Below are 12,439 nucleotides of genomic sequence, written 5' to 3' on the forward strand. Positions count from 1 at the left end.
CTAAAACAAGCTGGGGGCTCCATATAAAAACACTTCTGACTAGACCGTAACAGTTACACCACCATATTGTCTTTCTTTTCTTTTTCTTTTCCACTATATTCTCTCTTTCTCCTGTATTAAGCTTGTTTTGAGGTCACCTGTCTGCTCTCTCCTCCACAGGGATGGACCCATCCTCAGCCCAGTCTGAGGGGAAGCAGCTGGTTCGTGCTGTGGGACAGTCGGTCACTTTTGAAGCCGCAGTGTTACAGAGAGGCTTTTTTAATCATGGAAGTGACGGTATGGCAGCAGTGATTGATGGAAAGGGCAGTACTGATTTTGTGAAGAGATTCAAAGGGAGAGTGTCCTGGGACAGTCATACTGGGCTCTTTAAAATCACAGACCTGAACACACAGGAGTCTGGGGATTATAAAGTACAGAATAATGATGGACAGAAGACGATCACAGTGAATTTCCACCTAGAAGTATACAGTAAGTATAACCACTGTGTCTACAGCCTTTAACCTGACAGAGGACAGTCCATGTGGGCCCACGGTGTTTTACTTCACATTAAATACATAAATAATACATGTATATTAATATATACATTGCTTGCAACCTCAACTTACACCACCAGCACTATGTTGCTCCACTTCCTCCTTCATATCTTCCCCTGTCTCTTTACTCACATTCTTCCAACCTCAACTTTCTTTTTTTTGTTTCCCTATAAACATTTACATGAAGCGAGGGGGCGTTGTATCTTCTGTTGGGCTCCGAGTTCACTTTCATTTCACCGAACTTTAGTGCTCCCTCTTATTCTCGATTGTCCGAGCTCTCCTGACTCTTCCCTCTGTGTTGATCTGATGCCTGTGGCCCCAAGCCTGGCCTCCTGGAGACAGCAGCTCCAGTCCTGTAGACGCCTCCTGTCTGTCTACCCAGCCAGGCAGTGTCCCTCTGTGCCTGTGCTGCGGGCGCCCACCTCACCTGTCAGCGTTGATCCTCTCTGACACCACTGGCCAGGCTTCAAGGGTCCTCAAGAGTCGGCCAGCCCGATCTGTCTCAAGCAGGTACCCCTGGCTGTGGAGCCCTCTCTCTCCCCATTCCCTCTGTACACTGCAGACTCAATCAGCCCAATGGTGTCTCATTTAGCAGCAATTTCCAAACACCAGGTGGCCATCTTGGCTCAAGGTCACACCAATGGGCTTCATCACAGAGCCCACTACGACTGCATCACATTATCTGTACACTGTGCTTTTTATTTGCTTCTACACACTGTATTGAGGCTGTTTAACAAGTTCTTGATCAACGTGCATCCTTTAACTTGTATTTCTGTGGCGATTAATTTGCAAATCAAGTTCTAACGGACCTTATTAAAAGCTTGAAACAAATCTAGACACATTATGTCATCTACAGAGGTGAATCACATTGTTACTTTTTCAAACAATTCTATGAAGTTAATCAAGACCTATTTTGGTTATGTCCATACTGGCTGCCTTTTAAAACGTCATTGTTTTAATAATTCTTCTAGTATAGCTCAGCCTAGTGGTTCTATAACTGCCTAATTTTCTATAGCCAGTAGTGTCTGTTTATAGTTTTCTAGTTCAGTTGGTCTCTTCAATCTAGACATCCCATCCTCAGCAACAGCTGATGTCTTTAAGGTCTATGAATAATATCTCTCATTTTTCCTTTAACACAACAGTGAAAAAATACCATCTGTCCCTAGCAATATAATTGTCCTTTAAGTTGTCCTTTCTTGCAGGTAGTTTTTTGTAATGTGGCACATTACATTTGAGTTCTGTATTCTTAAATTAATTCATGCTACTGTGTGTATTCACTGTGACTACTGTACTACTCTCTTTTCAAAATCCCTTGGGTATTTATCGGGTATTTACTAAGGAAGGGCAGATAATATGCCTCAGGAACGTAAGCTATGTAGCAGCTCCAGAAACCAGATCTCTTTCTCACAAAACTCCAAAACACTTACAATGAATCACACATCCATGAGCTATCAATCTGTTAGTCTCCTTCTCCCCGAGCTGCAGCACATCCCTGAGGCTCTGTTCTCTACCAGAGAAGCTGAGGTTGATGACTGATTGGAAAGCTCTGCTTCCTAGTTGTACAAACCACCTGACCAATTATCATCCTACCACAAATCATGCAATTGAGGACTCGCTGCTGTTGTATCTCTACAGAGAGAGTGTCCAAGCCTCAGGTGTCCACAGTGTCCCAGGTCAGTGAGAGCTACTCTCTCCTGTGCTCTGTGAGTAATGGGAGAGAGGTTACCCTGTGCTTGCAGAGAAAAGGGGAGACACTGTCCCACATCAACAACCCTGATCTCAACACCCCCCTGACTCTCCCTCTGGAGACAGAAGGACTCTCTCATTCCTACAGCTGTGTGGCCTCTAACCCAGTCAGCACTGAGACAGTCTCTGTGCAGAACTGCAAAAAGATAGGTAAGCAAATGTGTTAGTGTAGTGCTGCTATTATCTTAAATTACTGTGCCTTTGTATGTGTACCATTGTAAGCTGGTTTTCAGTCATCCAGCAATCAGTATATCTGTCTCTCTCAGTGCAGTGATAATGTACTGTAGTGTCCAGTGTGTCTGGGCTGTATTAACCCCTCTCTCTCAGTGCAGTGTTAATGTCCTGTAGTGTCCAGTTAGTGTGTCTGTACTGTATTAACCCCTCTCTCTCAGTGCAGTGTTAATATACTGTAGTGTTCAGTCAGTGTGTCTGTACTGTATTAACCCCTCTCTCTCAGTGCAGTGTTAATATACTGTAGTGTTCAGTCAGTGTGTCTGTACTGTATTAACCCCTCTCTCTCAGTGCAGTGTTAATGTCCTGTAGTGTCCAGTCACTGTGTCTGTACTGTATTAACCCCTCTCTCTCAGTGCAGTGTTAATGTCCTGTAGTGTCCAGTCACTGTGTCTGTACTGTATTAACCCCTCTCTCTCAGTGTAGTGGTGTTGTACTGGAGTGCCCAGTCAGTGTGTCTGTACTGTCTTAACCCCTCTCTCTCAGTGCAGTGTTAATGTCCTGCAGTGTTCAGTCAGTGTGTCTGTACTGTATTAACCCCTCTCTCTCAGTGCAGTGTTAATGTCCTGTAGTGTCCAGTCACTGTGTCTGTACTGTATTAACCCCTCTCTCTCAGTGCAGTGTTAATATACTGTAGTGTTCAGTCAGTGTGTCTGCACTGTATTAACCCCTCTCTCTCAGTGCAGTGTTAATGTCCTGTAGTGTCCAGTCAGTGTGTCTGTACTGTATTAACCCCTCTCTCTCAGTGCAGTGTTAATGTCCTGTAGTGTCCAGTCAGTGTGTCTGGACTGTATTAACCCCTCTCTCTCAGTGCAGTGTTCGTGTACTGTAGTGTCCAGTCAGTGTGTCTGTACTGTATTAACCCCTCTCTCTCAGTGCAGTGTTCATGTACTGTAGTATTGGGTATTACTCTCTCTCTGCTGTTTCACAGATACTGGGAGCAGTTGGAGTGTGACTTCAGCAGCTGTGCACTTTTTAACTTTTTGTCAGTGTTCGGAGTGCTGACTGTGTTCGCAGTCCTGGCTGTGATTCGGAATGAGCTCATCCTGAAGAAGCTGACAGAAAGTCATAAAGAAAGCAGGTATCTGTTTGTTTCACTGAGACCATGTTTCAGACATACAGTGTCTCTTAAGAAGAATACGTTGCTATGGTTTATAGAAATACTGATTTTCTCTGCTTCTCAGTGGTATGCAATAGAAGCAAAGAATTATTCTATGTGTTATAAAAGAATCAGAGACAATTAATATTCCCATTCCCATAATTCATATCTATCATCACTTGAAACAAAGTCTCATCAATTTGCCCTTTTTATTAATTTACTTATCCCTGGTGTTATAAAGAAGACTGATGGTCTCAGGCTGCGGGAGTCAGAGTCTATTTTTGTGATTGTAACTCCATTTCTGGGACTTTATATATGTGGTTTGATGGCAACAGTTGAGCAGTGAGACAACAAACCACAAGACCTTCACTGTGTGAGAGTGACAGAGCGAGTCTGCCATCAGCTACATTTCCTGCGGCGGTGGTTGTCTGTAATACCACTCCGTTTGGGCTGGTCACCCTGAGGACCACGGGCTGAAAAATAAGGGTTATGGATCTCCTGCCTCAGGGTCTGGTGTTCTGCAGATTACCAGCCAATCAAGACCCGAGAAACAGAGGATAAGAATCCTTCTGGAACTAATAAGCTTAATGAAGTCCAGTGGGGGGATCCCAACCAGAGGACGCTGTTGTCTTGGATGGCTGGAGTTTCCCATCTCTAGTGTGTTGGTTTAATTGGTCTGATAGGCCAACTCTAGACCTACCAAGACTTACATGTCTGGCCTGATTGACAAGTATTGATTTACTGGACCAGGCCAGTACTGGGATGGGGAACTGTGAGCTGTGCTGGTCAACCTCCAGGTGGCACTCTTCCCTCTCCCCACAATATCCCTACAGACTGTGTTGCTGTCCTTTGTTTGAAATTTTAATCCAAGGTCCTGACTACTGGTTATAGACCCAGGACACTGTCAGTGAGAGTAGGGGTGTTGACCCCAGTGTCCTGACTACTGGTTATAGACCCAGGACACTGTCAGTGAGAGTAGAGGTGTTGACCCCAGTGTCCTGACTGCTGGTCCAGTGGTGAAGGTTGAAAGAAGTAAAGAACAGAGTGAGGGAAGGGACGTGAGGAGAACAGAGAGACAGTAACTTGTTAAATGTTAACAAAAAGCAGATTATCTGCTCTACATAGAAAATCATGGGTGGAAAAGAGTTTTAAATTGTAAAGCTGTCTGACTTTGTGTGAAACTCTTTCAGAGCTGACAGCTCCATCAGAATGACACAATCACCATGTGCCACCACAGTGAACATGAGTAACAGCTGCTTGCAGACAGCTTCTTCATCATTCTCCATTAGAACAGAGTTTTCCTCATCATTTCTATAACTATCTGACAAACTGACTACCTACTAAGAGCCATTCAACCCCTCTCAGCATCAGTACCTCTTTGTCACTTACAGTAAAAATCATCTTGGAAATAGAGTGGAATTGATAGAGAAATCTCAAGTGCAGCCAGACAGCAGTTGATCTGAACAATTTCACCTTCCAGCCCTGCAGATGGAGGGACGCTGTCAGTCTCTACACCCTGACCAGACGAGAACGGGCCCCTGGATGATGAGAACACAGTCAATTACACCTTCTGGTCAAAATCTTAGCTAAAGTAACCAAAAGAAATGGTGCGAATGTTTTAATTCAACATTTCCGTGGAAAGCCAGAAAGGAGCTTTTTGTAATTGAAGACAGAAGTCAGTTCACTGTGTGATTTTAAGGAGGTGTGAGCGTCATGTGTGTTTGAATACATATACAGCTGTACAGTCAGAGCCCTGGGACCCCTGTACAGCACTTTCTGTACAGACTTCATGATGATGATGATGAAGGTGGAAACAACTCTGGATTTTAATTCCTTGAGGACAAGAATGAATCAAAACGATAACTCAGCACATACACTGAAAAATAAATAAAACTCCTTTCAATATAGGTGCTCTTAAATAAAACAATGAGCATTGTTGCTCCATTATTTACTTGGCAGATGTGATTTCTTCATTTAAGACTCTGAGATTTTCCATAACAGTTTCACAGGTTGAATCATTGGCAATTTCGTTTCCCTCAAACACAAAATTGTGGAGCCTGAAAATGTATAATTATCTGGCGCACATACACTGGAAGTGTAATAATCAGCATCACAGAAATTTAACTGCTTTACGAGGCATTTTCTATTAATGTTTTAAATTGAATATTATAATTCTATGTGCTGATGTTGCTTGCTGTTCTGTTCATATTCCTAATAGCCATGAAGTACTCCTGCAATTTACTGTTCCATTGTATGGTTCTTCCAGTAAATTCACTACAGTTGCTTTCAGATGCTTTAATATGAAGATGTTCTAGGAATAATAATAATTACTTACACTTATATAGCACTTTTCTGGACACTCCACTCAAAGCATTTTACATGTAATGGGGACTCCCCTCCACCACCACCAATGTGCAGCCCCACCTGGATGATGCGACAGCAGCAGTAGTGCACCAGCTATCAGTGGGGAGGAGAGCAGAGTAATGAAGCCAGTTCATAGAGGGGGATTATTAGGAGGCCATGATTGGTAAGGGCCAAACAGGAAATTTGGCCAAGACACCAGGTTTACACCCCTACTCTTTTCAAGAAACACCCTGGGATTTTTAATGACCACAGAGAGTCAGGACCTCGGTTTTACATCTCATCCGAAGGACAGAACCTTTTTACAGTATAGTGTCCCCGTCACTATACTGGGGCATTAGGACCCACATGAACCACAGGGTGAGCGCCCCCTGCTGGCCCCACTAACACCTCTTCCAGCAGCAACCTTAGTTTTTCCCAGGAGGTCTCCCATGACTACTGGCATTAAAGCATATCCAATAAACTAACATGATAACAGCCAATGCCACCCCTTAGTTATTAGTGTTTGAAGTGATTTGACAAAGTACTTCCAGACCCCTCTGTGATCCGTGATTGAACTTGATTGTCCACTCTCATGGAAAACCCCACAGTCTTCTCTCTTCTGCTGCTCCTCGCTCTGTTTGCTACTCTGAACCGTTTCTCTGAACCCAGGCTGAACTCACTGAGCCTGTCATCTCTGGACAGTCAGGTCTGTCTGTGTCAAGTTTCTATGTCCAGGCTGTGGTCACTGATCCTGTCCTCCCAGGACAGTCAGGTCTGTCTGTGTCCAGTGTCTATGTACAGGTTGTGGTCTATGTACAGGTTGTGTGCCTGTACTTCATCTGGGTCTGTTTTTGGTACCTGTCTATTACCTTAGTCAGATACTCAGCTTGTGTGTGTTGATGTTCATGTCTGTGTTGTGTTTATGTGTGTGTGTCCCAGTGGTTGAGGTAGTCTTGTTTCGCTTGTGTTGTGATTTGGTTGATTGTGGTTCATGCTGATTAAGCAGTGCTGTCCTGAGGCAGGCTGGTGTCACTGAGCTTCAGAACCTTCTGGCTGAGGGGGCTCTTCTCTGGACTCAGCTCCTTGCTCAGCAGGGCCTTGTGGCAGAAGGAGAGCCGGTCACTGTTCCTCAAGTATAGCCAATATTTTATTTTATTTTAATTATTTATTTAATAAACACTTTATTTATTTAGCGTTGGCCTAATTCGGCCCTGCACACATTCTTAGGCATTGTTCTCTGTACATGGACCATGTTTTTTTACAGAACTATGGCTGTTTGCCCTTGCCCTCACATGGAATGTGTCTGTCCCAAGTGACAGGAAGCCATTTTGGCTGAAGGCCACACTGTTGGACCTGAGTTTTGAGCCAAGATGGCAACATTCACACAAAATCTTCTGCTTTTCCCGACCTCACACACTTCTAACCTACTTTAATTTAATTTGCGTTGGCATAACAATGCTTATTCTTTCACATCACACTGTTGCTGGGAAGTAGTCAGCAATGCTTGCCTGGACTTTACAGTTATTTCGTATTTTTACCGGTAGAAGATGGTTAGAGCTCCCCTGGAGCAGACTGAGACCGAAAGCCCAAACGACGCATTGCCCCTCAAAACGCTCTTCACAGAACCTACTCCTGAGACATGTTCACTCGTCTAGGAAGCTAAATGGGAAATAATTCAATTAAACTTTATTGTCATTAAACATACACAGGTGCATAGTATAATGAAAAGTGTTTCTCATTAGTCACTCAGGTGCAGTATATAAATAGGACAGAAGATAAGACAATAGACAGTAACACAATAACAATAACAGTAACATGTAATAACATAACATAAATAACATGTAATCAAGTAATAAAAACTGTGCATAAATAAGAAGACAGTACATTGCCAAACCTGGAAGTCTTTCTTCTACATTGGAAAGGTAAGTAGCCGGAGAAACAAGAGTATATTTATTTATATATATCTGAGTGCCATCCAATTTTCAGAAACATCCAGAACATAAGAGCAGGGTACACAGTAGGGAGACTGTCCGCACATTTCTTTATTTTTATTAAAGAGCTCACCCTTTCCTGCTGAAATTTGTTTGAAAACCAGAACGTGTTTATTCATACAGTCTGTTACAAAGCTTTCTACTAAATGAAAATAAGCGGCACATCTTGTTTTTCTTCAGTTTCCAGTGAGACTGTAATGGGGACAAGGAAGGAAAAGGAGAGCCCGGCCGCGGCGGTGAAAGCGCCAAATCCTAACCATTAGACCACTAGAGAGACGGTCGGCTTTCTCACTCTGTGTGAAGAGAAGACAGCGGTAACTGGGATTCGTGCCGGTGATCTTAATAGGACACAGAGAGCGATCGACACGCTTCTACAGTCTACAGTCTGTGTAGCGACAGCAAACACGATCTGCCTGGAACAGACTTGTTTTGCATATTGAGACACGAAGATGTTTGAGGGATTCTTTTTCCGTTGTTTGTTTTCATTTTCAGATTTTAGGGAACAAGGATGATGGCTGACAGCGAGTCCGCAGGAGCACAATAATTGCTCACACTTATATAGCGCTTTTCTGGACACTCCACTCAAAGCGCTTTACAGGTAATGGGGACATCATGTAGCATCCACCTGGATGATGCGACGGCAGCCATAGTGCGCCAGAACGCTCACCACACATCAGCTATCAGTGGGGAGGAGAGCAGAGTGATGTAGCCAATTCATAGAGGGGGCCATGATTGCAGGGTGATAAGGGCCAATTGGAAATTTGGCCAGGACACCGGGGTTACACCCCTACTCTTTTCGAGAAGCGCCCTGGGATTTTTAATGACCACAGAGAGTCAGGACCTCGGTTTTACGTCTCATCCGAACGACGGCACCTGTTTACAGTATAGTGTCCCCATCACTATACTGGGGCATTAGGACCCACACAGACCGCAGGGTGAGCGCCCCCTGCTGGCCCCACTAACACCTCTTCCAGCAGCAACCTTAGTTTTTCCCAGGAGGTCTCCCATCCAGGTACTGACCAGGCTCACACCTGCTTAGCTTCAGTGGGTTGCCAGTTGTGAGTTGCAGGGTGATATGGCTGCTGGCACATGTGAGAATCCGCCAACAAGTAAACTTAGTTTTCTTCATGAGCTCACATGCTGCTGATTAAACTACATTAAACTCCCAGCACGACACTTGGCAGCAGGGAGCGCTGCGATTGGAGAAAACTATCAAGACTGAGAGCGGATGCTGTGATTGGATCATTCTTGGTGGCGATACGGGCTTTGATTAGCTAAGGCTACTAACAATGAACAGAAGGCAATGTGCTAGTGAGCAGCCCGATGTGTTTAAAAGAAACACGAGCCAGGTAGGAGTCGAACCTACAATCTTCTGATCCGTAGTCAGACGCGTTATCCATTGCGCCACCGGCCCCGCTGCCAAAACTGCACCGCACCACAGTGAGCTCCGCGCCGCTACTGGTACGGCATCGCCCCGCTCCAGCTTTTCTAACTTGGATACACGCGTTTTCTACATTTTATCTTTTAAAATAACATCTCCTAATATCTTTTACTGCTCCTGTCTATCAGCAAAGACTTTGACGAAAGACTAATTACGTGTCTGCTTGTGCCACGTTCAAATTCCGCTTGATTTCGACATCGAAGAAACACCGTTTTTTTCCCCAAAACATCATACAAGTGTCACAGCTTCCAGACTTTCGATGCCAGGGTTACACCCCTACTCTTCAAGAAAAGCCCTGGGGTTTTTAATGACCACAGAGAGTCAGGTCCTCGGTTTTCTGTCTCATCCGAAAGGACGGCGCCTCTTGTACAGTATAGTGTCCCCATTAAAGTAAGAAAGGCGTTTCTGTTAAAATACACCAGATAGTCTTTTTGCATGTGTTTGAATGTCAAGGACTGCTCCGTCAGCTTTGTAATTCAAAAATAAATGAAAATATAAGTAAAGCCTCTCTGTCGATATAAGGGTATTCTGCGTTATTAAACGTTAAGTGTTCAATTGACTTTATTATTTGGATTTGGTTTTGATTTTGAGTCCTTGTATTAAGTATGAAATTTGAATTTCCATGCTTGCTGCTTTACTGTTGACGCCTGTCGCTTCCGCACCTCAAACTGGGAGTCCGAAAGGTTCACGTTCCCCCTCTGTATTCCCAATTTTAATACTTGGATGAATCGCAGAATTACCGTTTCTGCCTGCTTTTTATTTTCCGCGGCGTCATTGTTTCATCACCCTCAGTGTGTTACTTGGAAAGAAATACTTGTTAATTGCAACATACTCGTTTTTGCAAAACCTGCCGTCGAAATGCGATTGAAATGACCAGGAACACCGCACGAATTTCGGCTAAATGTGTGTGAAAAGAGGTGCTTATCGTCCCTTCGATAGCTCAGTTGGTAGAGCGGAGGACTGTAGTGTGAACCGCTAGGAATCCTTAGGTCGCTGGTTCGAATCCGTCTCGAAGGAAGGCGCTGTTTTATTGTTCTCTGACATTAAAAATAGCGAATATCAGAGGTTGATCGAAAGCTCAATAGAGGCTGAAGCGAAAGTTATCGGTGTTTATTGCCCTCACGTCTGAATGTCCTGTTTTTACCGTTAGAAACTCGTCACACGTCCTGACAGAGAGCTGCAGTCAGTGACTGGAATCACAGACTCTACAGTCCGACAGTAACCGAACCGGAATGAGCTCATACTCGCTCCCTGTGCTGAAACAGACTTAGCGCTTCCCCGAGCACCGTCTAGAGCTGCTGGATAGGGCTCTGCGTCCTACTGCTGCTGTCTGCCAGCAATGACTGACGAAACACTAATTGGAACAAGCAATAGGTTTATTCCATGCTGAAAAGAGAAGACAAAACACAGCGTTTCGGCCGTGGAGCCTTCTTCAGCTGTGAGAAAGACAGAGCAGTAAGCAAAGGTAATGTAGGAGAACAAAAGCCCGAAAAAGACTTAGGCTTGATCATTTCTCTTCATAAATCAATTGAGGTATTCGAATCGCATTTTTCCTTTTTCCATTACATTATGATGTCGGTCATAAACGTACGGTGAACCAGAAGTGCCAAACACAGAAACAAAAAAGAGTGCACAAACTAAAAATAGTACTCAGAGAAAAAATGGAAACACAAAAAATGAGTGCACAAACAAAAACAGTAACACAAAAAAGCGTCACGCGTGAAAAGTGTTCAAAATGGAAATAGGTTCTCATAATAATCTGTTGTCAGGGAAGAGGGCAGCGCTGAGGGGCGAGCGCGTGTTGAGCTCTTGATGAGACGTTTTTGTGAATTTTCTAAAATCTTAAAAACACCACGACAGTAGAATGTTCTGTGGAGGGCGGCCTGGTGAAAACTATTCTTTTTCCCCACATTGCGGGAAATACACAGGCTTTCTTCTTCATGAAAAACTTCTGGGAGCAATCCCGCATTTCAGGTCGTTGTGCTGCTGCCGCAGCGTTATCTATAGAAATGCTGCACAATAAATAGTGTGGAGGAAGTATTTCATGTCACAGCATTTCTTTCTCATTTTTCTTTGTGTTGCCGTTTTTGGTTTGTGCACTTGTAACCCTGTCTTACGGGAAGTCGGGTATTAGAACTGGCTATAGCTGCTCACAGACGGAGCCGTGTTTTATTAACTACAACTCCCATAATGCACTGCTCGACTTCCTGACGGCGTCAACGTCACAGCCCCTATTCTGCCAGGCTGTGGTGACGTCATCGGATCCCTTCCAGATTTACAGCTGATCGTGTGCAGTCACCGGTGCGCGCAGGAGGAGCTCACACAGGACTCCCTTTTAACAGTTCATTTAAAAAAAAATAGAAAAACACATGGGAGGGTTTATAATAACTTACTTTAATACTCTTTTCTGTATGATTATCAATAGCGGGTACTAATTCGGCCCTGCACCCGTTCCAATCCGAGCTCTTTAGTGTTAGTTTTAAGTGAGACGGAAGCACCGTATCGGACCAACAGCAATAATCCTGTGAAGCTGCTGGCCAGTCCGACAGTAACCGAACCGGAATGAGCTCATACTCGCTCCCAGTACTGAAACAGACTCGGCGCTTAACTTAGCACCGTCTAGAGCTGCTGCATAGGGCTCTGGGTCCGTCTGAGTCTTTCGATAAACTGCATTCGTAATCCACAACAGGATTAAAATAACAATATTTTGCGTTGCTTTGTGAATGTTTAAAAGAAACCACGTGTTTATGTACGGCATCGCCCCGCTCCAACTTTTCTAACTTGGATACACGCGTTTTCTACATTTTGTCATTTAAAATAACATCGCCTAATATATTTTACTGCTCCTGTCTGCCAGCAATGACTTTGACGAAAGACTAATTACTTGTGTCACGTTCAAATTACGCTTGATTTTGACATCAAAGAAACACCGTTTTCTTCCAAAACATCATACAGCTGTCACGGCTTCCAGACTTTAGTTCTCTCTTTTATTAGCGTAATTTTAGGCCATGTTATTGTTGTTTCACTCAGTTGAGAAGTTTGAAATACTTTCTCC

The 12,439-nt window shown here is 44.0% G+C and overlaps 2 non-coding genes across 2 annotated transcripts; one reads left to right on the forward strand and one right to left on the reverse strand.

Annotated features, from left to right (window-relative positions):
* Nucleotides 1–9,284: 9,284 nt before the first annotated feature.
* On the reverse strand, nt 9,285–9,357 carry trnar-acg (transfer RNA arginine (anticodon ACG)). The gene has a single exon. It is a non-coding gene; the product is annotated as a tRNA-Arg (tRNA).
* A 956-nt stretch (nt 9,358–10,313) lies between these two features.
* trnay-gua (transfer RNA tyrosine (anticodon GUA)) lies at nt 10,314–10,401 on the forward strand. Its single transcript is given in 2 exon segments — nt 10,314–10,350; nt 10,366–10,401. It is a non-coding gene; the product is annotated as a tRNA-Tyr (tRNA).
* Nucleotides 10,402–12,439: the final 2,038 nt, after the last annotated feature.

Source organism: Lepisosteus oculatus, chromosome 6 (genome assembly GCF_040954835.1).
Source record: "Lepisosteus oculatus isolate fLepOcu1 chromosome 6, fLepOcu1.hap2, whole genome shotgun sequence".
Classification (NCBI taxonomy): Eukaryota; Metazoa; Chordata; class Actinopteri; order Semionotiformes; family Lepisosteidae; genus Lepisosteus; species Lepisosteus oculatus.